The sequence below is a fragment of the Schistocerca gregaria genome, chromosome 1 (genome assembly GCF_023897955.1).
Source record: "Schistocerca gregaria isolate iqSchGreg1 chromosome 1, iqSchGreg1.2, whole genome shotgun sequence".
Lineage (NCBI taxonomy): Eukaryota > Metazoa > Arthropoda > Insecta > Orthoptera > Acrididae > Schistocerca > Schistocerca gregaria.
Genome location: NC_064920.1, coordinates 105,032,867 through 105,055,960, shown reverse-complemented (window position 1 = coordinate 105,055,960; position 23,094 = coordinate 105,032,867). Strand labels below are relative to the sequence as shown.

Here is a 23,094-nt window from a genome sequence, read left to right as displayed (position 1 = left end):
GGTTAAAACGCTGCTGCTTCTAAACTAGGAGCGAGTAAAATTTCTCAAGGTCGTGCCCCACTTCATTTGGATGTTGCGCTACAGTCATATCCCCAGCTTTTTTCTCCATGAATTATCCCAAGCTGACGTTGGGAATTCTCACACCTAGTCTCTGCTGTCATCTGCAAGCCACAAAGCTGATTGTGATGGACATCCAGTCCAAGTCCCTATATTTTGTCTCCACGCAGACCACCACCACTGAGGCCTCAGATGCTAATTTAACGAAAGTATTTGCCATAGACGGTCCACCAGTTGATTTATTTACGCGAGTGGGCAGCTGTGGACTCTTTCGACAGTAGAGTCTTACGAGGTGAGGAACTACTCTTTTCCACTGTTGGAATGAGATACTAGGGAGTACAGCCGGCCAGAGTGACCGAGCGGTTCTGGGCGCTACAGTCTGGAACCGCGCGACCGCTGCGGTCGCAGGTTCGAATCCTGCCTCGGGCATGGATATGTGTGATATCCTTAGGTTATTTAGGTTTAAGTAGTTCTTAGTTTACAGACGAATGGAAAAACTTGTAGAAGCCGACCTTAGGGAAAAACAGTTTGGATTCCGTAGAAATGATAGAACACGTGAGGCAATACTTACCCTACGACTTATCTCAGAAGAAAGATTAAGGAAAGGCGAACCTACGTTTCTAGCATTTGTAGACTTAGAGCAAGCTTTTGACAATGTTGACTGGAATATTCTCTTTCAAATTCTGAAGGTGGCAGGGATAAAATACAGGAAGCGAAAGGCTATTTACAATTTGTACAGAAACCAGATGGCAGTTATAAGAGTCGAGGGACATGAAAGGGAAGCAGTTGTTGGGAAGGGAGTGAGACAGAGTTGTAACCTCTCGCCGATGCTATTCAATCTGTATATTGAGCAAGCAGTAAAGGAAACAAAAGAAAAGTTCGGAGTAGGCATTAAAATCCATGGAGAAGAAATAAAAACTTTGAGGTTCGCCGATGACATTTTGTCAGAGACAGCAAAGGACTTGGAAGAGCAGTTGAACGGAATGGACAGTGTCTTGAAAGGAGGATATAAGATGAACATCAACAAAAGCAAAACGAGGATAATGGAATGTAGTCGAATTAAGTCGGGTGATGCTGAGGGAATTAGATTAGGAAATGAGACACTTAAAGTAATACAGGAGTTTTGCTATTTGGGGATAAAACTGACATGATTGTCGAAGTAGAGAGGATATAAAATGTATACTGGCAATGGCAAGGAAAGCGTTTCTGAAGAAGAGAAATTTGTTAACATCGAGTATAGATTTAAGTGTCAGGAAGTCATTTCTGAAAGTATTCGTATGGAGTGTAGCCATGTATGGAAGTGAAACATGGACAATAAATAGTTTGGACAAGAAAAGAATAGAAGCTTCCGAAATGTGGTGCTACAGAAGAATACTGAAGATAAGGTGGATAGATCACGTAACTAATGAGGAGGTATTGAATAGGATTGGGGAGAAGAGAAGTTTGTGGCACAACTTGACTAGAAGAAGAGCTCGGTTGGTAGGACATGTTCTGAGGCATCAAGGGATCAGTAATTTAGTATTGGAGGGCAGCGTGGAGGGTAAAAATCGTAGAGGGAGACCAAGAGATGAATACGCTAAGCAGATTCAGAAGGATGTAGGCTGCACTAGGTACTGGGAGATGAAGAAGCTTGCACAGGATAGAGTAGCATGGAGAGCTGCATCAAACCAGTTTCGGGACTGAAGACCACAACAACAACAACAACAACAAGTTCTAGGGGACTGATGACCTCAGAAGTTAAGTCCCAGAGTGTTCAGAGCCATTTGAACCAGTTTTTACAGGAGAACAGGTGTGTGATTATATAAGTATCATGCAACACTCACTTATTATGTTTATGGTGCTCCACATTTGTTCAAACGGCTCTAAGTACTATGGGACTTAACATCTGACGTCTTCAGTCGCTTTGACTTAGAACTACTTAAACCTAACTAACCTGAGGACGTCTCACACAGCCATGCCCGAGGTAGGATTCGAACCAGCGACCGTAGCAGCAGCGCTGTTCCGGACTGAAGCGCCTAGAACCTCTCGGCCACTGCGGCCGGCCCACATTTGATCTAAAATTTCCTAATTCTGTTAACTTTGCTCAGTATAGCTTCTTGACTGGTAATTTTCCTTCAAATGCAATAATAATGATCATAGAGCATTGCTGTGTTCTGAACTTCTGTTAGTGGTTGACGTTTATCTGCACTAGAGGCAAATAATACAATATCATAAACAAAAGATTCAAGTCATAGTTGATCATACGCAAAATAGGTATTTACCTCATGAAAAGTTCATGATTGGAGGTATCCTCCACGGTTCTGTAATGATATTTGAAAGAAAACGGTGATCTCTCCGTAGCAGGTGTAGGTAGAACAAAGGACAGGGGTCTATATACACCCACGCAAAAAAGCATCGATACACCAAGAGAATGAGTTTACCTACATCATTTATTGTTTGCTGATGACCAAGTAGTCGTAGCACAAGATGAAGAGGATACTAACTATATGAGCAATCAACTAGCAGCAGCATACTAAACTTGGGGTTTGACGATTAATTACCAAAAAACAGAATACTTGACTAATGATTCAGATGAGCTATACATTGAAGGAAAAAAATTCAAAAAAATAAACACTTTCTGTTATTTGGGATCCATTTTAGAAATCGAGGGAAAATCAGAGTCAGAAATCAATAAAAGAATTCGTAGCGGACGGAAGGTCACTGGGATGCTTAACTCAGTCTTATGGAGCAGGAATGTAAAGAGCAGAACTAAAAAATTAATATACAAATCGATATTAGAGAGTGTGGTTCTGTATGGAACGGAGACGTGGACAATTAACATGAAGCACATTAAAAAATTACAAGCTCTAGAGATGGACTTCTGGAGAAGATCGGCAAGAATCTCCAGGAAAGAAAAGATAAGGAACAACGAAATAATAAGGAGAATGGAAATAAAAGAATGAATATATGACGTAATAGATAGGAAGAAATTACAGTGGGACGGGCATGAACGACGAATAGAGAAAACCAGAATACCAAAATTGATACTGGAGTGGGAACCGGAGGGGAGAAGAAGGACAGGACGCCCTATGACCACCTGGCTCCAAAATGGACAGCACACAATGAGGAGAATGGGCGCAGAGGAAGAGGACACACAAGATCGAAACACCTGGAGGAATATTTTGAAAATATAGTTTAAGAACGTTTATTCTTTGTTTTGTAATTTAAATTATTATGTTGGAGATAAGCCTCTAGAACGAGGAAAAGCTTAAAATAATACCAAGAAGAAGTCGTGGAACGTAAACGAAAGTTGAAAGGTAAGTCTGTACATCTGAAAGATGACGTCTATTCAAATTCCACGTCAGTCGCATAAAAGTGGCGCCAGTAGACCACTATGAGGTTGTAATTCAGGTTTGCTTTAAACGGTTATGAGCGTTAGTTACCTTTGAGAATGGAGGTGATGAGTTGTCATCAGTCAAGACTGCCTTTAAGGCGACAAAGACACTATTATCAACATCTCACTGACTGTGAACGAGGTCCCGTAATAGGGCTACGAAAAGCTGCTCATTCTTTCTGTGGAGCTGCAGGGAAGACTTGGCAGAAAAGTAGCCACTGTATGATTGCTGGCAGTGTTAGTCAGGAGAACGTACGATCGCAAGAAGAGTGGCACCACTGACGACGAAAACTCGCAGCCCCCTCTGATTTAATGACAAAATGGCCAAGTGGATAGTCCATCAGAAACTGAACACAGACCAAGCATGAAAACATGAAGATGGTGTACTATATTGAGAAGAAAGAGGCGAGAAGCCGCAAAGACCTCTCACAGAAATGAAAAGAACTAAGAAATGAGTCTGAACTATGTTACAACAAAGGGATTCATGAGTAAAAACTTTCAAAACGAACTGCAAGAGTAATAAGATGAGTTACTTGTGTAGAACAAATAGGAGGTACGTACGTCTGGAGGCCCCTTCTTACAACTCATTGTTGCAAATGGACTTTACACCACGAAACAGACACAAATTTTAATACAGCGAACAGACACGTTGATGACTAGACAAAAGAAAAAGGTTCAAATATTCGTGAAATCTTATGGAACTTAACTGCTAAGGTCCTCAGTCCGTAAGCTTAACACTACTTAACCTAAATTATCCTAAGAACAAACACACACACCCATGCCCGAGGGAGGTCTCGAACCTCAGCCGGGACCAGCCTCACAGTCCATGCATGATTGCAGGGCCCGAGACCGCTCGGCTAGTCCCGCACGGCTCGATGACTGGGCAGACAGTTCATAATTTTGCGAAAAAGAAATTACGGGACATGAGGGGGATTTGAACACGAATCACGCCGCCTCAGTCCAGCACCGTGACCACAAAACTACGACTTCGTTGCTATCCAGATTCGCACGATGTTGCACGTCTTGAGCTTTGACTGTTCGCTGTTTGTATTCTGCTTCTTTTTCGCAGTTCAGCACTCCTTCTTCCTTTTTTCATGCTTGATCTGTGTTCACTTTTTGACGGACTGTCCACTGGGCCAACTTACTAAGAAAACTGGAACGGTTGCGATGCGGAGTTTCCCTTGTGAGAGGAAAGATCATCGCGTACGTCGTATGGCTGTGACGCATCGTTCTGCATCTTCAGCAGCAACTGGAGCAATAGTTGGTACCACAGTGATGCAACGACATGTTACAAATCAGTTCCTCCAAGGACAGCTCCGAGCCAGATGCCTTATAGCGTCCTTTCAAAATTCAACTGGTTCAAATGGCTCTGAGCACTCTGGGACTTAACATCTGAGGTCATCAGTCCCCTAGAACTACTTAAACCCAACTAACCTAAAGACATCACATACATCCATGCCCGAGGCAGGATTTGAACCTGCGACCGTAGCGGTCGCGCGGTTCCAGACTGAAGCGCCTAGCGTCCTCTCCACTGACCCCAAAACCACCACCATTTGCAACTTCAGTGGTGTCAAACGAGAGCTCTTTGGAGTGCAGGGTTGAGGTCTGTTGTGTTTTCTGATGAAAGCTGGTTCTGCCTCGGTGCCAGTCTGTTGGTTAGAAGAAGGCCAGTTAAAGACTCCAATCAACCTGTTAAATCGTTAAACACACTGGACCTACACCTGGAGTTAAGGTCTGGTATGCCACTTCGTATGACATCAGGAGCACTCTCTTGGTGGTCTCACGCTTCTTCACCAGATATTTGTGAGCCAATCTGATGACAATACCTGCTGTGCTGCCGGCCGCGGTGGTCTCGCTGTTCTAGGCGCGCAGTCCGGAACCGTGCGACTGCTGCGGTCGCAGGTTCGAATCCTGCCTCGGGCATGGATGTGTGTGATGTCCTTAGGTTAGTTAGGTTTAAGTAGTTCTAAGTTCTACGGGACTAATGACCACAGCAGTTCAGTCCCATAGTGCTCAGAGCCATCTGAACCATTTGAACCTGATGTGCTCTCATTCATGCACAGCATACCAGGGAGTGAAACTTCCTGGCAGATTAAAACTGTGTGCAGGACCGAGACTCCAACTTGGGACCTTTGCCTTCCGCGGGCAAGTGCTCTACCAAATGAGCTACCCAAACACGACTCACGCCCCATCCTCGCAGCTTTACTTCTGCCAGTACCTCGTCTCCTACTTTCCAAACTTTACAGAAGCTCTCCTGCAAACCTTGTAGAACTAGCACTCCTGAAAGAAAGGATATTGTGGAGACATGGCTTAGTCACAGCCTAGGGGATGTTTCCAGGATGAGATTTTCACTCTGCAGCGGAATGTGCGCTGATATGAAACTTCCTGGAAGATTAACCGAGTCTCGGTCCGGCACAATTTTTATCTGCCAGGAAGTTTCATATCAGCGCACACTCCGCTGCAGAGTGAAAATCTCATTCTGGATACCAGGGAGTGTTTTCCAACAGGATAATGCCCGTCCCTGGTACCGCTGTTGTAATTCATTGCTCTCTACAGAGTGTCGACGTGTTGTTTGGCCTGCTCGATTACAAGATCTGTCTCCAATTGAGCACGTATGGGACATCATCGGAAAACAACTCAAGCCTTAGCCGTCTTTGTACTCACTGACCAAGAGCAACAGACAACGAACTTCACCCCGAAATCTGATATCTGGCAACGGTACAACATCATGTATGCACGTCTGGATGCTTGCATTAAACATTCTGGCGATTACACCGGTTATTAATGTATCAGCAGTCCACATTTGCAATGGCTTATCTTGCGCTTAAATTGATCTGTGATCTTGCAAAGTTAATCACGTAAGTATGCACCTAGAGAAATGTATTCCAGAAATTTCATTACTCTACACTAATTATCTTCTTGGTGTTGAGATCTTTTTCCGTCAGTGAGTGCATGTAGGGAGATAGGAAGAGAGATACAAGAGATACACTAAACGAAACGAGTTTGATTGTCAAAGAGGCCGGTACGTGAAGCCTTCAGTGTTAACCGTAGCAGTGTCTAGTCGAAAGGCCTCTCATAAGACAAAAATATATTCCGAACACATATAACGCAATGATCTTCTCCATGACAACCAACACGTCCTCGTATTATGAGGACATCGACAATCCCATTCTCTCATGACATCGTGAAAACCGTAGATGAAAACTATCAGGTGTATAAACTATTTCTTGACTTCTGAAATGGATTTTACTTTGTAACAGACTAAAGTTTATTATTAAAGTGCAGTTATGAGGTATCAATCAAAATTTATGACTGGATTCAGAATCTCGGTAGAGAAAATGGAGCATGTTATCTAGAATGGAGGGTTGTCGATAGAAATAGGGGTAACTTCATGCTTGCCCCAGGGAAGTGGCGTGTGATAATGACTTAGAAACCTCAGAAGTTTTGTAGAAGATGCAGTTATCTATAATGTAGTACCTATGCTAGAAAAGCTTACTTATATTTCAAGGTAAGGCAAAGATTAACAACGTGTTTTAAATGTACAGAAATAAAATTTTGACTTCCCAAAACGAAAACATGTAGTATCTTATGATTACAAAATCAGTCAACTCACACAAATACCTGGGACTAACAGTTTATAGGGATCTTAGACATGGCTGCGCTTCAGAAAATGTATAAATTTGAAGAGGTTGAAAAAAATCAGCCAACCAGTTGCAAACCAAAGGTTAATTAACCCTTGACCTAGGTTTCGATATTTATAAAAACAAGGCCCACTCGTTCTGAAGAAGATATTTTTATAAATATCGAACCCTAGGTTCAAAATGGTTCAAATGGCTCTGAGCACTATGGGACTTAACTGCTGAGGTCATCAGTCCCCTAGAACTTAGAACTACTTAAACCAAACTAACCTAAAAACAACACACACATCCATGCCCTAGGCAGGATTCGAACCTGCGACCGTGGCAGTCGCGCGGTTCCGGAATGAGCGCCTAGAACCGCTAGAAGCCTAGGTCAAGGGCTACATAAACGTATGGTCTTTAACTGGTTGGCTGAGTTTTTCAATCTCTTCAAGGTTATAGGGATAATGAAATTAATGATTACGTAGGCTCATTCGTAGATAAGACAAGTGTAAACTTGGTTTATTAGCAGGATACTGCGAAAATGCAGTCAGCCTTCAAAGGAGACTGCTTACGAATGCTCTCGCTTCCCATCCCTGAAGTGCATGTGACCAGTATCAAATATGGCAAACAACGTATATCGAGCGTATGCAAAGAAGAGTGGCGCAAATGGTCACAGGATGGCTTGAGTTACGGAAGAGTGTCATGGAATTGCTGAAAAACCTGAGTTGACAAACTGTCGAAGATATACGCCAAATCTTTGCTTTCTGTTTAAGCACAACAGAGATGGCAATAGCGGACGTAATTCCGCAATAGCACAGAAATTGTTATAGAACATCAATTATATCCATTGTCGACTATCTTGTCCGGACTACTAATTAATGAAATTGCGTAACTAGATGCCATGTTACAAGAAAACGAAAGAAAAAAATAACAACAAAAAACGACAATTATAATTTCACAGACAGCAGCAATATCGAATGAGTACTCATTATCAAACTCTGTGTGCTTACAACATTAACGAAATGAAAATAAAAAGAGCGATAATGAGACTGCCTTAAGCTGAAGTACTTAAGAGAAGATGACGATCTTAAAGCAGACTGAAATCGGGCATCAATGACAACTGTTCCTATCCATGCGCATGCCTGCAGTTGACTAGAAATGATTCGCTACGAAAAGCTTTTGAAGTTTGGGGCAGGATACTTCATAAGTTAATGATTTGAAAATTTTTGATGGGCAGTACAAGCTGCGAGTAGAAGAGTATACAAATGGGCACGATCTGCAGTCAAATTCAAAACGAAGTTCGGATGACTTGCGAACAGCGCCAAAAGCTTTCAACTATTAATGACTCCGAAATCGACGGTGAGACTTTCTACGAAAAACAAGAGAAACAGAGGTATGAAGTTGTGACCGAACAACGGCAAGAGGCTAGGAAACCAGGGTTTAGGGAGTAGGGCGTAATTCAGGCGTCATCGTCAACCTCTATGAGTTTGAAACTAGAGTTGAGATTTGTTAAGAAGTATTGACGTATTTAGGTGCTGCCTTCAACATATTTGTTTTTATTTAGCTTTAGTTCCATGTCATTTTTGACTGGTTTTGTGGCGATAAGGTGTGAGCTCTTAAGAGTTTCTTATATACCGCCGGAACCAAGCACTGAGCAAAGATGCTAGCATTCTGAACCAGTGCGCTGTGCGTGATCATCTATGGTTTGAAATTCCCCTGCGTAGCCACGTCAGTAGTCACACTACAAGAAAACGCTATCGACAAAGGAAAAGAGTGAGGAAAAAAACATCGTATGTTGTGATTGTTTGTGCGGCGTGTGAAAGATGCGCTGCGTAATAGGAAATTGCGTCCCTCGTAGCACGGCGGGCGGAGTGTGCAGTCTTTCCGCTGAAGGTGTTTGAAGGACGATAAAGGCAGAAGACAGGAGGGGGGAACCTGCAGCTAACCTTTAGAAAAGTTGTCAGTCGTGAAGAGCGAAGTGTTGTGCGGAGAGGTGTTTGTCTCCTGCCCGAAGCTGTCTTTTGCGTGCATCTTGGAAATACTGCCAGTAATCACGGTAAGTATTTTTATCTCAGCCGACGCACTTTAAGCTACATCTTTGGTTATATCTGCAAACAACAATCAGGTACAGCCATGCGTACGTCAGCGCGGTCCTGAGATGCTGGAAAGAAACGCTCAGATTACCTATATTCCAAATATTTTGTGTCTTAATGTCTGAGTCTGTAAATTTGTCGCCTGAATCTCTCGCTGAGTTTCAAAAGCGTTGCCACTAATTTCGAAGGATAGGGAAATAAATGTAGGTGCCGAGAGAAAATTATTTGCATTTGGTGATATACCATGCAATAACTGAACACTTCTGTCACACACAGAATTATTAATCTTATTTTATGCACAACTGACTGTAATACTTGAACCAATAGCAGTTCAAATCATCGACTGACGTTTATTTGATAAGAAGACCGTCATTTTCATAGGAAGCGTCTGTCTCAAAATGTTTCGAGATATTGCAGTGCGCTCATTAAAACTTCAGTAAGAGATTCGCCAACCTTCACCTGGTCCAACAATATCAGTGAGGGCATAATTTTATAGCGCAATAGCAAGATAACATCAACGAGGACAATATAATTTCCTGGAATCGTTGTCCACTGGAAATAATGTTACTTTTCACTCAATACGTAGTTCAAAGCGATAAAGATTGCAGTGACCGTTGTCGTGATTGGACTATCATCGGAAACATGAAATACGTGTACTTAAAGAATTGTATCCGCCTGCAGAATGTCAGCGACACATTATCATGACATAGAAAAGCGCATTTCTTGAAATTGATGGTAAATAGGTCACTGCTTATCGAAAATGTTTGGATAAATACATGTTCCAATTGCACAGATTTAATTATGAAAAATGAGAAATACAGTCACAGTTATTTCATCTGAATCCATTCGCTGCAAACCACTCTGAAGAGCATGGCAGAGTTTTCTTCTCATTGTACCATATACTAATGATTCCTCCCGCTCCATTCGCACATGGAGCGAAGTAGAATGATTTTTTAAATGCCCTCGTGCATCTAATCTTGTTCTTAGTCCAACCTTGTCCTCGTGAGCCCTATGGCAGCAATACATAAGGGCTGTAGTGTAATGGTATTCACTTCATTTTACACTGTCCCCTGTAACTTTATGACATGCATTTAGCGAGGTAATTTACATCTTCATACGTCTGCTATTTCAGGCTTTTCGGCATTTCTGTAACGCTCACCCTTCAGTCAAGCAGACATATGACAAATTGTATTACGATGACCACCAGCATCCGCAACAAAATTCGTAAAACGTTTCAGGGAAAGTCTTGAGTATATAGGAAGTAAATATCCAAATTATTCATTAGTTATAGGTGGAGACTTTAATCTAGCATCCATTGACACGTTTATCACAGGGGGCAGAAGCAAAGATTCGTGTGAAGTTATTCTAGGAGTGCTCTCAACATACAACCTTGAGCACTTGGTTAGAAAACCAACTCGAGATGGGAACATACCTGATCTTTTTTTGGAAGTTAATCTAGAAGAAGGTATTAGCGACCATACTGTCGTAGCTTCTATGTCAGTGGAAGTAACAAAAAAAAAGCAAAAAACAATCAAACATCGTAGAGTTTTCTTGTTTGGGAAAGCAAATAAAAGGTATTGTCCACAATGTGCTAGAGCAGTATGTGCCTAGCAAAAGTATAGGCGAGGGAAAGCAGCCACCTCGGTACAACAAACATATTAACAAGTTGCTGAAAAAGCAGAGAACTTTGCACAGTCGTTTTAAATGTAGTCACTGCCCCACTGACAAACAGAAATTATACGAAATGAAAGCAGCTGTGAGAAGGACAATGAGAGATTCTTTTAACGAATTTGAAAGCAATATTTTATCTGCAAATTCTAAAAATAACCCTGAAAAATTTTGGTCGTACGTAAAAACTATGAACGCTACAAATAATTCAAAACCTTCTCTTGTTGACAGTACGGGTAATGTAACTGATGATGACAAACAAAAGGCCGAAATTCTGAACCTAGCTTTCAAAAATTCGTTTACGGTAGAGGACTGCAGCACCATTTCCCCTTTCAATTATCGAACAAACGAAAGGATGGCTGACATAATGTTTAGTGTATCTGGGATTGTAAAACAGTTAAGATCCTTAGACGCCAGGAATGTATCTGGCCTAGACGGTACCCCCGTAAGATTTTATGTTGACTATGCTACAAATATAGCACCATTCTTACCCTTCATCTATCAGAGATCATTGGAACAGCGGAAAGTTCCCACGGGACAGAGCACTATGGGACTTAACTTCTGATGTCATCAGTCCCCTAGAACTTAGAACTACTTAAACCTAACTAACCTAAGGACATCACATGTCCGAGGCAGGATTCGAACCTGAACCGTAGCGGTCGCGCGGTTTCAGACTGTTGCGCCTAGAACCGCTCGGCTACTCTGGCCGGCTTGGAAGAAGGCCCAGGTCAAAGCAATCTATAAAAAGGGTAGGAAATCGGATGCACATAATTACCAGCCAATTTCACTGCCATCGATTTGTTGTAGAATCATGGAACAAATTTTGTGATCAGACATAATGACCTTTCTAGGCTATGAGAAGCTCATCTGCAGAAACCAGCACGATTTTAGGAAACAGCGGTCATGCGAGACACAGCTGGCCCTCTTTGTGCATGATATACAACAGGCTCTAAATACCGACTCCCAGGTTGATGCCATATTTCTCGACTTCCGAAAGGCGTTCGACTCAGTTCCGCACTGTAACTTGCTACAAAGTGTGCGCGCTTACGGTCTATCCGATGACATTTGCGGTTGGATAGAAAGTTTTCTAACAGACAGGAAGCAGCACGTCGTCCTGAACGGGGTGACTTCAACAGAACTTGGAGCTGTGCTCCAGGGCAGCGTAATAGGTCCTCTTCTTTTTACGATTTACATAAACAGTCTGATTGATGGCATTGACAGCTACCTTACACTGTTTGCCGATGGTGCTGTAGTCTACAGGAAAGTAGTACCACACGAAAGTTGTGACCAAATCAATGAGGATTTGCAGAAAAGAAATGCGTGGTGTAATGATTGGCAGTTACCTCTCAATATTAGTAAGTGTAACCTACTGCGTAAAACAAGGCGAAAATCCCTATTAATGTACGAGTACAAAATAAACTCCCAGTCATTGGAAGCGGTAACGTCCGTCAAGTATCTGGGTGTGACTATTCGAAATGATCTCAAATGGAATGATCGGACACTCAAGTAACGGGTAAGGCGAACTATAGATTGCGGTTTATAGGTAGAATCTTGAAGCGATGCAGTCCTTCAACAAAGGAAATAGCTTACAATACGTTAGTTCGTCCAGTTTTGGAGTATTGTGTGTCAGTATGGGACCCTTACCAGTTGGGTCTGATTCAGGAGATTGAGAAGGTCCAAAGAAGATCATCAAGATTCGTGACTGGTACATTTAGCCATCGCGAGAGCGTTACAAATCTCATAGAAAGTTTGAAGTGGGACACTCTTGCAGATAGACGGCGCGCTAAACGGAAGGGGCTGCTCACTAAATTCCGATCTTCGCCGAGGATGTAGAGCATATATTATTACCACCAACTTTCAAATCGCGCAATGATCACCATTCAAAGATAGGGGAAATAAGAGCTCGTACTGAGGCGTTCAGACAGTCGTTTTTCCCTCCCTCGCGCGATCCGCGAGTGGAACAAGGGGGGGGGGGGGGAAATATGACTGTGGCGCGAATTGTGCCCTCCGCCACACACCCCATGGTGGCTAGCGGAGTATATATGTAGATGTAGAATTGTTCTGTCTTTTCGATAACTTCAGTATCTCCTGTTATTCCCATCTGATATGGAGTCACACGCTTTAGTAATATTTTAGGAATGGACGCACAAATATGTCTCCTTGAGCTGACTGGTTCCAATTATGGCTTATTGATATTATAGTCATAACATATATTTTGTGAAGTATAAAATTTTACACTTCCGAACTTTTTTTAAAAAAAAAAGCTTATCAAGGTCTGACTGCATATTTGGGCAACTTTTTTTTTATCAGATAGGACTTCATCGTAGAAACTTGACGCGCAAGTCACCGAAGTGGCGTCGAATCTAAAGACTTCCACTCGGCGAACGGTCTGCTCGACTGAAGGCCCTAGTCACATGACATCGTAGAAACTAGCGGAACCTGGTGGTCTTGTGGCAAACCGCATGTCTAGAACCGAAAGCTCACGGGATCGTCTCCCGGTTGGGGCAGGGAATTTTTCATTTAGCTATTAACGTGGACTTCACCCACAGTGATCTGAGAATTCTGCGGGAACTAAACGTGGTTCGGATTTCACGTCTCACTGTAGATCCCCCGTTCTCCAGCTTTCCCCAGTACTATTAGTCGGGTGGTATGAGAAAGCAACTGCCATATTTTTAATGGCCTGACATGTGCTGATGCACAATTTCGCAGTAATCCACTTGATAATGGCCACGCGATCGAGGCTGCAATATTGGTTTTTAAAAACATAATTTTACAGAAAACGGCCGTGGTGTCCTTTGAAGAATTTTACTTGACTGAACTTCAGCAACGAGACATTACTCTTATAGATAACTCATCGTCTGCAGAATGTCTTCAGGTTGTTATTAATGTCGGTTAAACGACTTTTGTGGGAACATAATTGCCGGTTGGTAATACTGTAATTCAGTGCGCGTCATAGGTCCTAAAAAAGATCTGTGGAAAATGAAAGACTGCTGAAATATACTCAAGATAATATTGCTAGCTGCAGGATTAATAACAACGGTGGAATATTTTCACACCGATTTTCACTGGAAGGCACCACCTTGCTAGAAGTTCGGACTTCATTTTACAGAAGATGCGTTATTAATACGGAACTGAAACACTATTTCACAAAAAGGCACGTTTCTCTCTTCCGGTGTGTGTGATTTGTCTTATTGGCATTTGAATTTGCCAACCTTGCATTGGATATTTTTAAGAGTATTCGGGTGATTGTTATTCCTAATGTAAACAGGAAATGAGCACACTACGAGAACGTGCGTGTCATCGGATAAGGTAAAAAGACACTTGCGTTATTTCACTTGTCTTGCGTAGGTTTAATTTAACGTAACTACCGCATAGTAATTGAACCCAAACAAGAGTAGACGCCTCTGCCTAACACATGTGTTCTTTAAACTGCGGATTACGCAAAAACGCGCGACCGCTACGGTCGCAGGTTCGAATCCTGCCTCGGCATGGATGTGTGTAATGTCCTTAGGTTAGTTAGGTTTAAGTAGTTCTAAGTTCTAGGGGACTGATGACCTCAGCAGTTAAGTTCCATAGTGCTCAGAACCATTTGAACCAATGCAACACTTGTTTTTTTCTTCTGCCTATTTCGTTAGAAAAAATGCGGAATTTGTTGTGTAAAATCGTGGAATATTCCCACTTGAGCCCATGTAAGTTCATGAACTGGCGATAGGTGACAGCGCTATTCGTACCCTTCAAAATGGCGTGTTGTAACGAGTGGAACAGATCTTTGATTAAGGTCATAGCTTCTTTGAAATTATTTTTTTTAGTTTTATCAGATTTTAAAGGAGAGCTTTTCATGGAGATAAGATAACGAAAATGTACTGCATAGCATTATTCAGTAAGTAATCCCAAATTTTGGGATGTTAGTTTTCCTGAGAAAAGATACATAATAGCTCAAAATCTCAATTTACGCCAATTCGCATTTCAAGTTTTTATTTTCAATTTTTGACAATATCACTACAGCTCTAGTGACTAATGCTGTGCACATCCATAATCTTTACTCTCTTTCTCGTCTTTATGGAGAAATCTCTTCCCCTGCCTCCTTTGCCTGGCCAACTTTTGCATTTGTTTCTTCTGCTGCCTGGTTTTTATTTTATTTATTCGTATGGGTCACATGCAGTTTACAAATACAGGTATATAACATCTGTAATACTATATGTAACAGAAATATGAGAATACAAAACTACATATAAAACTAAATGTCAATATCTAATTTCCTAAGCCAAGCAAGAGCCGGATCTTCAGCTTTCATGGTTCAGATGGCTCTGAGCACTATGGGACTAAGCATGTGAGGTCATCAGTCCCCTAGAACTTAACTACTACTTAAACCTAACTAACCTCAGGACATCACACACATCCATGCCTGAGGCAGTATTCGAACTTGCGACGTAGCGGTCACGTAGTTCCAGACTGTAGCGCCTAGAACCGCTCGGCCACCCCCGCCGGTACAGCTTTCATGAGGTCGCTCCAACTCGCTTGGTAGGAACGCAAGGGGGATTCATCTCTAATGTGCTTGATTGCCTGGTTCGGATCCCCACAGTCACAAACCGGAGACTGTAGCACCTCACTTGTAAGGAGAGTCTGCACATCGTCCATGCCCAGTGCAGTTTAATTTTCTGTCGAGTTCTGTGCCGGTGGTATCATAGTTATAATTTATAACGTATAGACTGCCAGACCAGATATTGCATTTCCTGGCTACAAACATGCAGACAAATCAAAATCTTAAATTTTCTGCCTGTGCTTTGTCCAGTCGCGGCCCATCGGTGCTTCTGAGTATCTTCAGCGTGAATGCACCTGGGTGGAAGCCTAATCTCTGCAGGCACTTAATCCTACATACGTTTCCACTATTGAGCACTAGAAAGACATCACATGCAGTTATGTTCACAACAATGACACAAATACTGTTTTGAACGACGCATCCATATAAGGTGATCGTAGCTCTCATTTGTAATCTGTGTTTTCCTACATACACATTTTTTCAGCAGCTTGGGTTTGGACTGGTATCTGAAAGGTAGTTTTTATAACACCTAAAACAGCAAGTGGCAAACCATGTTTGTGGCATTATGGCTGCCACCACTGACTTCTGCCTGAAGATGCAGTCGGTGACTTTGTCGAAAATAATTATTCTTCACACTTAGTTGCAGCATCTGTAACACTGTTCTTCAAATTTCTTGTACCTTTTACAAGTGAAATTCGAGATTTTCTCACGTTTTTGAATATGCGTCCACTGTTGCGATCCATTTCGGGCAAAACAGGTTGACGTGTGCAAAGCTAAACACTGAAAGAAGTTTATAGCACGTGGTATTCAAACAAATGACGTTGTAAACAAAGGAGCAAGCGAAGGTAATCTTTCTCACAGCCTTGTAGACTCATCTGCAGTACGTTTCGACTGTGTGAACGTAAAATTAAAGCACAAGAAATTTCTAGCGTACAGAAGGAGTGGATCACAACGTAGAAAACGAGGCGTGGCAGGCGCCCAAACAAACTGGTTTAAAATATATTTCTAGCCAGAATCCGATTATGAAAGGTTGCGATCTAATTCTTAGTGACTGAATCTAATAAAATACGCAAAAAAAATCGATTATTTTCGCAGTTTTGCCCTACATCTGCCCTTAACACTGCCAGCTCACAACTACCTGGTCGAATGCATTTCTCTTGCTCACTGTTGTTATTCGTAGTTCGACCTGCCGCTGCAATTACTGTGCTGATGCCGTCTGTAGGCCAGAAATAAAATCTGTCTCGGAACTTTTTGGACCGACGGTGTAATAACATGGCTTGATAATTAAGGCCGGTACGCTACCTTTTAGTGCCCTCGAACACGGAAGCGCCTTTAGTGGAATACTTTTATGGCAGTTGGGTGTCCAAAAAAGAGAAGTCATGCGAATAATATGTCGTTATGTAAGCACAGAGTTGCGTAAGAAACGGTCAGACAATGCGCGTTGCTGTAGCTGTCTGCGGTTTAATTTGTGGCCGCGCGTGCTGTGCAGTGTGTGTATGAGAAGAAGTGGCAGGAGGGTGCAAATGTCAACAGGGGCGAAAGAAGCGAGGCGTCCCACGGCGGCCTTTTGTTCTGCGGAGACGCGTGCGAACGCATTCAGGCCGTGCGGCGGTCGTCGCACGATAAGCGTGTGTGTTTTCGCCAATAGGACACTTAGGGAACGACGGACTGACAGCGAGTTGTGCAAGCGGGAAGTCCCGCAATGGTAATAACAGTCTGTCACCTTGGCGTGGTTACACCTGCCGGTTACACCTGCACTCGTCCGTATTGCACCGAGTGAGAAACAGGTTGCACAGCAACGGAAATGTAATTGTAAGAACACACGTGTATACAGAATAGAGCAATTTGCTACAGACATTGTAGAGCGACTGTCTGTAGACATACAGCTAGACACTGTATAAAGACAGTCTAGAACTCTAGATACTTTTGTGTCGTGTACACTTTTGAATGCCTTGTTCCTTGATATTTGCGAAATATGGCCTACCTTGTTGGGATCGCGGCTTGTGCAGTGAGAATAGATAGCGAGATAAATCGAAAGAGTAGACGTTGGTGGAAATGTGAAATGTTTGCGGAAGGGCCTCGTTTCGGCAGTAATTTACGTCTAAATCTACGTGATTACTCTGCTATTCACAATAAAGCGTCTGGCAGAGGGTTCAGTGAACCACCTTCACGCTGTCTCTCTACTGTTCCACTCTCGAACGGCACGCGGAAAAAACGAGCACTTAAATTTTTCTGTGCGAGTCTTGATTTCTCTTATTTTATCGTGATGATCATTTCTCCCTATGTAGGTGGGTGGGTATTGGTGTGACTTGAGCAGTTTTCCAGTCTTTAGGTAGGCATCTTCCTGTGAGCGAGTGGTTGTATATAATTGCTAAATATGGAGCTATTTTATCAGCATACTCTGAGAGGAACCTGACTAGTATGCAGTCTGGACCGGAGGCTTTGTCTTTATTAAGTGATTTATGCTGTTTTGTTACACCGAGGATATCTACTTCTATATTTCTCATCTTGGCAGTTGTTCTTGATTAGAATTGAGGAATATTTATTTCGTCATCTTTGGTAAAGCAGTTTCGGAAAATCGTGTTTAATAACTCTGCTTTAGTGGCACTGTCATCATTGACTTCACCGTTGTTACCGTGCAGTGAAGGTATTGACTGCGTCTTGCGACTGGTGCGCTTTATGTATGACCAGAATCTGTTTGGGTTTTCTGTCAGATTTCGAGACAGAATTTCGTTGTGGAAATTATTAAAAGCATCTCGCATTGAAGTACGCGCTATATTTCGAACTTCTGTTAAACTTTTCAAATCTTGGGGATTTGACTATCAAAGTAGAAGACATGTTTTTTTTTTCCAACGTCACTCACTGATACTTAATATTTTTGGCCAGCTCTTTGTTTGTGAAAGGGCATCTTTTCGGCAGTAATTTTCAACGCTGAAGTCAGAATGTGTTTTGCCAGCATCATCCACTGGTACTTAACATTTTTTGGTCAGCTCTTTGATAACCAACTTCTTGTTGTTGCGATATTCATATTCGGAATTATTAACTGCCCACAAACATGATGCCACGTGAAAGTCTACAGTTTGGTGCAACAGCTTTTCCGTAATAAAAGTAATAAGAACCGGACGATGCGTTTTATACGGCGCAAAGAGAGTAACTGGGGGCTATATATGCTAACAGGTCCACACCACGAAATGTTGTGCAACTTAGTATAAGAATTGTCTCGTGTCTCCAATTTCGAACGGGAGTCAGAAGTACTGCGATTTTGTTGCAAAAACAGGAAGCGAATTGGATTCCGCAAAAATCGAACTTACGTAACTTAATTCGGTCACTTTTTGCATAAAATCACGACAGTTCGAGGGCAAACGGCAGTGCCAACAGTGGAAACACCCCACATTTACTATGCCAAAGAAATCCAAAGCTATTGACACAACGCTCCGGTAAGGTATTGACGACCTGCTGTCCTCCTTCGACTGCATAGCGCTCGACGAGTTCGTCTGGAGTGGAACCACAAAATTAATGCACAACGCTATGAACACACTTTGCATCAACTGCGACGCGACGTAAAAGACAAAATACCCAAGGATGCTGTTAGACGGAATTATCCTGTAGCACGTTAACGCCCGACCCCGCACAGCACGTCGCAAGAAGGCTACGCTTCAGCGATTTGGTTGGCAAAGTCGGCAGTTTCGTCCGAACAGCCCTGATCGTTTACCGTATGGTTTTCACAACTTTGGCGACGTGAAAAAGACATGCATGGTTCTCGGTTTCAGTTGCACGAGGAAGTGCAATAAAATATGGTTCAAATGGCTCTGAGCTCTATGGGACTTCTGAGGTCATCAGTCCCCTAGAACTTAGAACTACTTAAAACTAACTAACCTAAGGACATCACACACATCCAGGCCCGAGGTAGGATTGGAACCTGCGACCGTAGCGGTCGCGCGGTTCCAGACTGAAACGCCTAGAACCGCTCGGCCACCTCGGACAGCGAAGTGCAAGAGTTGGTGGGGTTGTGGAGCCGTCAGCGGTCGACCGCGTTCTACGAAACGTGAGTTGGTCGTCTCGTCCCCCAGTGGGATAAATGCCATAACGCGTGTGGTGGTTGCTTTTGAATGGAACAATTCCACGGTCCCGTTGTGGCAGGTGTTCGGTTTTCATTTGACTCCACCTTGTATCTTAAAGTGTGAGACCATTTTCTAAATGTTTTCGAAATCCCAGTATTTACCTAGCTAGATGTGGGGAACCGCGTAAAATCCACATCCAGTGTGGCTTGCTGGCTGGCTCACCAGTCCTCGTCTTAATCTGCGAGGCGAGTTCGATCCTGGATGGGCTTGGCTCCCCGTATCCCAGAAGTGGCGCGTTAACGTCCTCGGCTATCCGGCCGGATGAAACAGTGACACGTGACGTACTGTTGTGATGCTCTACTGACGGTCGGTAGGATTAATGTTCCTCTCTCACCCCCCGCCCCCACCACCTAGATGTAAGCCCCCCGTGATTTCCCTAAAACGGCAAATGCGAATGCGGGACCGGCTCCTTTCAAACGACATGTTTCCTTCTCCCGTTTCGAGCTGGTACTCCGTCTTGTAATGACTTCGTCGTCGATGGGACGTTAAACTCTGTGCACCCCGGTTTTGGACGAGATTTACAAGGCAGTAGATAATAGCTTCTGGGTTGATGGTCTGTTCACTGATTTGAGGTGGCCGTCCGATTCAGTCCCGCATCGCCACGCAGAGATCAGATCACGAACCCGCGAGCCGGCCGCGGTGGCCGTGCGGTTCTGGCGCTGCAGTCCGGAACCGCGGGGCTGCTACGGTCGCAGGTTCGAATCCTGCCTCGGGCATGGAAGTGTGTGATGTCCTTAGGTTAGTTAGGTTTAAGTAGTTCTAAGTTCTAGGGGACTTATGACCTAAGATGTTGAGTCCCATAGTGCTCAGAGCCATTTGAACCATTTGAACGAACCCGCGAAGTATCGGACCAGCTTAATGACTGGATTGAAGAGTTCCTCATCAGTGGAACTGCGCATAACGGGCAGAAATCTGTCTTCTCTCGCACTTCTACCCCCGCCCCACCCTGTTACGTCACTAGGTCACAATTTTTCCCTTAATGCGGCTCTATTAAACATGGGACACACATTTACTTATTTTAAGCACATCATATAAAGATAAACATTAATTTTGTACCGATAAAACAACATGATTAATAATCTGCGATTTTTCTATCCCTGGCAACGCGGAAACTATTAGTCCTAGCGAAAAAGTGATTAGGACCTTTTTTTGTAGGAAATGACACTCCCACGTAGCACAGTGCTAAAATTTGCGGCCATATGGTTATTACCCTTATTTTCCTTCATTGGCGTGACTATTGCTCGCGTAGCGCGATTGTCGTGGCGGTAGAGGTGTAAGTGTGAGAATACAGCAGTTATTTCGCGAGCAAACTTAAGTTGACGCTCGGCGCGGTGAGCGTAAATGGGAAATATATTTACGACCGCTCCTAGCAGCGGCCGCGCCGCTTCGTTTGCACGTAAACTGCATGCACCAGCAGGTGACGGCATCCGCAGCGGCGAATCTGTGTTCCTCTGAGACAACTTGCTAGTGCTGCGCCAAAGCCGCACTCTTTGTGACCGGTACGATACAATGACAAGCATTTCAACGATGCGGCTTGGACGCCGCGGCACAATCCCACTGGCCTTGGGAGCCACTGCTCGTAGACAACGCCACGGTCATTCGGAACTCGAGCGTCTGAAGGTGGATAAACATAAGATGATGCTTATAACATGGGGAAAGAACGCGATAGTATCTGACTGCAAGATTAGTGGTGGAAATCTGGAGCACTTCACATCGGTAATACTAAGAAGCTACGGCCGCCTCAGGAGGTGTCAGGGCCGCTTGTTACCATGCGGAAGATGCCCGGTACTGGCAGCTACGTTTCCTTGGTGGCAAGACTGGAAGGAGTGCACTGAGCTTCGCGATGCCACTTGAAGAGCAACTTGGCGGAGTGGTAGCGGCTGCAGGTCACGAAAACTGACAACGGCCGGGAGTGCGTCCAGCCATTGTGGCCGAGCGGTTCTAGGCGCTTCAGTCTGGAACCGCGCGACTGCTACGGTCACAGGTTCCAATCCTGCCTCGGGCATTGATGTGTGTGATGTCCTTAGGTTAGTTAGGTTGAAGTAGTAGTTAAGTTCTAGAGGACTGATGACCTCAGATGCTTAGTCCCATAGTGCTCAGAGCCATTTGAACCATTTTGAACCGGGAGTGCGGTGTGCTGATCTCACCCCCCCCCCCCCCCCCCCCAATACCACATCAAATGGCGCCATTTGTCTGCGACTATTTGCAAACAGTGGATGAATCGCAGCATTCATTATCACCGCAGTTTGGTCGCTCTACGAAATATAATAATCAATGACTGGCTCCAGTTGGAAGCGTCAAAAGCCAAGAAACTTGTCGATTTCTTCGTCGCCGATTGGAATCGATTTTCAAAACAGGAAACAATGTTACACGATACTAGTGTGATGTCTTGTGAGCGTGACTTATTTTTTTGTTTGGTGTGTATTGCCTACATACACTTCAAGGAGAAAAAGAAAAAAAACGACGCACCACGAAGGAGTTACCCGAGCGGGTCAGGAATCGGTAGATGCATGCACATGTACAGACAAGCAGATGATCACAATTTCAGAAAAAAATGGGTATTTATTCAAGAGAGAGAGAGCTTCACAAACTGAACAAGTCTGTGAGACGTTGGTCCACCTTTGGCCCATATACATGCAGTTATTCAGCTTGGTATTGACTATAGAGTTGTGTGATTCCCTTTTGAGGGGTATCGTGCTAAAGTCTTCCCAGTAGAGAACGTTTTGAGCATTAAGGGCAGGGCTGTCCAACCATCTCAGGATTTTGACGATCTAACGCGTCGATGGGACAAAATTTCGGAAGATGTCCGTCAGGAGGTAATCCATCAGCTCTTATCAATCAATTTCAACCGGAATAACTGCTTACATAACGGCCAGTGGTGGACCAACGCATCATTGGCTTTCTCAGTTTGTGAAGCTCTCTGTCTTGAATAAATATCCAACTTTTCAGAAATTTTGATCATTTTTCTGTCTGTACATGTACATCACACCTATCGATTTCAGTTCAAAAATTGTTCAAATGGTTGTAAGCACTATGGGACTCAACATCTGAGGCCATCAGTCCCCTAGACTTAGAACTATACTCATGCCCATAAATTATGGATAACTGCAGAATGTGGTGCCACACAACATGACACTACACAAAACCAGCGCTAATAGCATAGGCACATAGGGAACACACACGACACAGATCTGTAAGTGCACGGTAATGGTGATAAATTGAGAAAAATGTCCCGAAACACATGTGTTACAAAACTCCACTGTTTCCCGAGCATTTACCCCGACATCAATATGGGATATGATCACCGTGCACACGTACACAGGCCACACAACGGGTTGGCATACTCTGGATCAGGTGGTCGAGCAGCTGCTGGGGTATGGCCTCCCATTCTTGCACCAGTGCCTGCCGGAGCACCTGAGGTGTCGTAGGGGTTTGAAGACGTACAGCGATACGTCGGCCGAGAGCATCCCAGACGTGCTCGATGGGGTTTAGGTCTGGAGAACAGTTAGGCCACTCCATTAGCCTGATGTCTTCTGTTTCAAGGTACTCCTCCACGATGGCAGCTCTGTGGGGCCGTGCGTTATCATCCGGCAGGAGGAAGGTGGGACCCACTGCACCCCTG

The 23,094-nt window shown here is 43.7% G+C and overlaps 1 protein-coding gene across 1 annotated transcript in view; it reads left to right on the top strand.

Annotated features, from left to right (window-relative positions):
* Window positions 1-8,753: 8,753 nt before the first annotated feature.
* Window positions 8,754-23,094, top strand: part of LOC126334511 (leucine-rich repeat-containing protein 15) — a 143,407-nt gene continuing 129,066 nt past the window's right edge. Inside the window, exon 1 of the mRNA XM_049996860.1 lies at window positions 8,754-9,106. The gene's annotated coding sequence lies outside the window, so the exon portion shown is untranslated. The remainder of the gene's footprint in view (window positions 9,107-23,094) is intronic.